Here is a 5,582-nt window from a genome sequence, read left to right as displayed (position 1 = left end):
GGTGTTGAATTCTCTCACTCAATTGTTGAGAATTTCTTGCATTTTTTTTGTGCTTCATGACTTGTTACATTAATTGTAATATTTGTCAACACACAAGATTAGTGCTTTAGTCCTTCCTAATTCTTTACCCTTTGTTTTTTTGTACCGCTTCATCATTGAATTAGGATGGAATTAAATGCTTTCATGCGTATCACTAATCTTGTTTGTGTCAATTCTTATTTGATCTTGATGCTCAATATCCTCTTCATGCTTTAACTTTACTCTTGCATCGAGCTTAATGACATGCCTTAGCTTACATTATTTTCTCACTCACATGTTGTAGCTACCATGTGGTAGAGAATCATACTCTTATTTGGCATTAGCCTCCGCCTATGTTCTATTTACTTTGATATCTTTGTTGTAGGCTTAATTTTCTTTCCCTTTCTCTCCTTTTAGGTTGGCCACCAAGGAGGAGAAAGGAAAGCTTTTAAATGGGGGCAACAAACAAGTCATCCGCACAACCATTTGAGGAGCTCATCAATTGTAGTAACCCGTCCACCTTGCTCTTCTTTGCATGCGCCGAGGACGGTGCAATCTTCAAGTGTGGGGAGGTCGTCGACCGATCTCCATGGGTAACAATTTTCTTTTTCAACACCAATGTTAGTTAGTTATTGCATTGCATGATAGGTTGCATGTTAGTTAGAATTTGTACATATTTTTACCACTCCTTTTTTTAGGACTACTTGGTTAGGGTGATGATTTCCTTTCCAAGAAACCATTTTGGGGCAACCTACCAATTTGAAAAAGAAAATTTGTGGAACTTGCTTGAAAGAATGTATTTTGGAACATGGTTTTTGAGCTAAGAACACAAGCAAGTGAGATTTGAGCCTAATGATGTGGTTACATCTTATAACCACTTATTTTCCTTCTTGTGTGCATTATTCTCTTTTTATGAATGTGATCTTTGATTTGTTTGAATCTATATGTCCCATTATTCCTTGTATTCATGCATTTACAGGATTGAGACCATCATTTCATTAGCCCACTTACCCAAATAGCCCACCTTTTGTCTTCCATTGTTAACCAATTTGAGCCGACGATTAACCCACTTGTTCTTTAATTTAGCACATTACAAGCCATAAAAGCGGAAAACAATGAAAGTCCTCAATTTGGATCTTTGATTGGCTTAGACTAGTGTATGTGAGTATCATTCAAGTGTGGGAATTTTTGGGACATTGGGTGGACAAAAGGGTAGTTTTGCTTTGTATTGAGAATATTAAGGAATTGGGTACATACTCATGTAGTAATCAAACGTAAAACCTTATGCATTGAGATTCTTGAATATAGAAAGAAAACAAAAAAAAATGATGAGACAAACAAAAGAAAAGAAAAAAAGAAGAATAATATGAAAAAAAAATAGAAAAAGGAAGAAAAAGAAGAAAAAGAAAGAAATAAAAAGGGGACAAAATGCCCCAAAGTGAAGCTCAATAAGATCAATGCATATGTGTGTGGAATTAAGAAGGAATGCATGAGTATGTGAAAAAGTGAGGAATGGGTAGTTAGATTAGCACTTAATTGTATAGGTCATTATGTAGGTTAGGTGGGAAGGTTTAAGTTCATCAAAGATCCAAGTTTTAAGCCCACTAGCCATATATGATCCTACCTTGACCCTAACCCCATTACAACCTAAGGAGAAGACCTCATGATAGATGTATGCTTGCATGAAATACATGTTGATTGTTAGAAGAAGAACAAATCTTAGAAAGCATGATTAGGGGAGAATCGAGAGAGTCAACCCTAAACACTTGAGCGACTAGAGTGCAAACACTTCCGGTAAGGGTTCGACGCTCAATCCTTTGATTCCCGGCTCTCGCGAGCATTCCTCATGCAAGGGTGCATAAATTGCATTTGATGCTTAGAATTTGGCAAGATCTATGCATTAGCCACCATTGTACCCCATGAGCTTGCACATGTCATAAGGAAGTTGATTGTTCCCAACCAAGTAGATAACCGCACTAGTCGAAGTTGCGTGCATATAAGTAGGTTGCATTTCATGAGTCCTATGCGTTTGTGACCCTCGGTCTTCTATGTTTCCTTGCATTTTCCTAAGCATGAGGACATGCTAGAATCTAAGTGTGGGGAGGTTGACAAACCCCATTTTAAGAGTTTATCTTGTGCTAATTTCAAAGGGTGCTAAGCCAGGATCTTCATGGACGCGTACGCGTACACTCCGCTTCCGCGCATACTCCAGAGCCGCATCCAGGGCGCGCACGCGTACCTTGCGCGTGCGCGCCGATGTTCGAAAATGATTTTTTTAAAAGTCACGTGACTTAGGCGTGGAGTTGGTTGGAGATCCCAACTTTTGAGGAGTGCTTTGGCGGGAAAATACTTAAGAGGACCAAAGGGGCAAAGGTTGAAGGGAGTTAGTTCATTTTTTTAGTTTTTGAGATATTTTTGAGTTAGTTACATTGTTAGAGAGAGAAGCTCCAACTTCTCTCTAGGATTCACCAACTTCTCTCAAGCTTTTACTAGGGTTCCTTCTCATCAAAGTTCTGAATTTTTGCCCAATTTTTGGTGAGATCTATTGCACTTTCATTTCACTTTGCTCATGTAATAGATTTTCCCTTCCAAATTCAAGTTGTAATTGTTGACATACCTTGGATCTAGGATTCAATTCTATGGTTTTTGGATTCATTTGATATCTTGAGATTTTGATTCTCATTGTTGTTCCTTGATACTTGTTGCTAATCTCTTGTGTTGCAATAGTTCTAATTTTACTTTTCTCTTCATTTCACCATGATTTTCCTTCTTGCTCACTACATGTTTGATAAAATGTCAATACTAGTTATGGAGTAGAATTTTTGTACTTGGCATAGGGTTTGGTCATTGGAATGAATTGAATAGTTATATCAAGGGTTGATTTGAAGTTAGAGCTTGCCAATTGCCTTGAAGTACACTAAAACTAGATTCCCATAAGGTGAAGCTAGAACTTGTGATTCAAGTTAATTGTTTTCGTTTGACTTTTCTCTATACTAGGGGATGACTAAATGAAGTAAGTCCTAATTGTTGTTAACCTTGAGTAAACTATAATGATAAAGATTTCTAATGCCAACCCTAAGTCAAGTCCTTTTGATAATTGATTGTTTGTTTCTCATTACTTGCTAAATTCTTCCAAGAACCCCACAAGGCTTATTAAAACAATAAGATGCATACTTTGGCAATTCCAAGGGAGAACGACTCGGGAGATTTATACTCTCGGATATAGATTGTAGTTTTGTTTGATGATGGATTTCGCGTTGGTTTAGACTATACTATGATTGATCACTTGATAAATTCTACACCAACAAAAATTCATTTGTCACACTCACAAAATGCAACCTGCGTTTGTAGGCTTCAAAAAAAATTTGAATTTTGTGGCTCCAAAAACGCAACCTGCATTTAGCCTACACAAAAATTTAAAAAAATGAAAATCTCAAAACGCAACTTACATTTAGTATGTTTCAAAAAAAAATTAAAAATTTCAAAACGCAGCTTGCATTTTACATCTGACACCATAGCAGTTGCAATTTTTTTTCACACGTCCATTTCATAGTGTTACACCTTATTTCTTTCCAAAAAAAAATCAGCCTCAATTTAATCCTCTAATTTTTAATGAACTCAAATTATATCTTAAAATTTTAAAATGTAATTCAAATTGATTTTTCCGCCCATCGCTATCACCAAAGAACTGACATATTAACACTTGGCACCAATTAAACCTCAATTCACTATTCATTCATTAGCAGAAATCTCAATTAGATGTGTCAATCAGTCTATTCCAATTTTTGTGTCGGAGGTTACCCCTTAAAAATACAGAAGAACCCTTAACATAATGTTCTAATTAGGCATCACCATTAGCATCTTTGTCATCAACGTTCTCAATTATTTCTTTGCCAAGATGAAGAATGGTGAAGGCTGGTGCTACAACTTGCGTTTTGCAACTATCTTGGTCGTGATGATCGTTAACGGCACAATCTTTCTCCCCATGGCTATCATTGCCGTAATGACCTTGTTGAGGCTAGTGAATCGTCCATGGCAGTGAAACACCCATGGGCAACTCTGTTGAAGAGGCATTATAGGCTTTTTCTTGTGATGGCCATCAATTCCTTTTTGTCAGCAGCTCGCCAGCATGAATGTGATTACTTTCTATGCTTTGGTTTTGTTCAGAACCATTGTTTTTTGTAGCAACGCTTCCTTTATGTCTTCCATGACGATCAGTGGCAAGATTTATATGCATCTATGTGATGGGATTTCCATGGTCATGGATCCTCTTGATGGATAGTTCCTAGCGAGATATTTTTCTTTGAAGTTAGATCTGCGGCTCAGAACATCAACATTTCAGTTAATATGATTTTCACATTTGCAATTGCTCAAGAGTTCACCTTCATGCTCTCTCATATGAAATTTGACTTCTTTATCTTTGCTTTTTTTTTGTAACAAATAAACAACAAATTGGCGTTTAACCTCTTTGTAGAGTCATACGGCATCGTTTTGCAAATGTTTAGTTAGCAACAGTAAAACAACATCGTCTAATTGGCCCAGGTGTTAATTAAACGTGACACGTCAGTTCTTCGATGACAGAGATGGACGGAAGGATCAATTTGAATCATGTCGTAAAATTTTACGGTACAATTTGAATCAATTAAAAATTAGAAGGCTAAATTGAGTCAAAAGTCTAATTTTAAGGATCATTTTAAATAATAACTCAACATAATTTTAATATAATTTTTTTCAACTATAATATAATGATATATTAAAAAGATAAACAATACTACAACGTAACAATAATACATTTATCTTTTTTAACTTTTTTAATAGAAAAAGTAAAGACTTTTAATCTAAATTCATATTCGTCGATCATAAATGGGTTAAGTACTTTTCGTCTCCGGCCTTTTTTTGCTACAAAATGATCCCAAAGGTTTACCTTAGTTTTAAAATCATCCTTCGGACAAAAATACCCTTCCTTCCCCTCTTCTTCCTTAACATTAACCAGAAGTGCAGAAGTAGAAGTGCAAATGTAAAAACAAAAGCAGGCAAAAGCAGAAACCAGAAGCGGAATAACAACAATCAAACAACAACAATCAGCAGAACAACAACAACAACAACAATAACAATGGAAGCAAAAATAGAAGAAAAAAACAGAACTAGAAGTAGAAGCAAAAACAGAAACAGACAGAAGCAGAAACAACTAAAGCATCAACAACAACAATGGAATAAAAGGAATAAACAGAAGAAAGCAGAAGCATCATCAACAACAACAACAATGAATCCCTTTAAATTTGAAAAATTAAAAAAAGGAATAAAAATTGAAATAGAGGGGAAGGGTTGTGGCGGTGGTGAGGGAGGAGGGACTGCGGCGATGAACAGCGATGCGGTATTGGCGGGCTACAAATCACCACGAAGAGGGCGCTATGGTGGTCGGCAGGGCTGTGGAGGACTTCGTTCCGCTCTTCTCTTTCTCTCTCCCTCTGCTCTCTCCTCTCTTGCGGTTAGTGTATGTGCTGAGGAAGAAAGGAACAGCGGCGACGGCGAGGAGTAGCGGCGGCAGCATGAAGCGGCTGCTG

Source organism: Arachis duranensis, chromosome 10, assembly GCF_000817695.3.
Source record: "Arachis duranensis cultivar V14167 chromosome 10, aradu.V14167.gnm2.J7QH, whole genome shotgun sequence".
NCBI classification, from domain to species: Eukaryota; Viridiplantae; Streptophyta; class Magnoliopsida; order Fabales; family Fabaceae; genus Arachis; species Arachis duranensis.
This window is presented reverse-complemented; position numbering follows the sequence as displayed.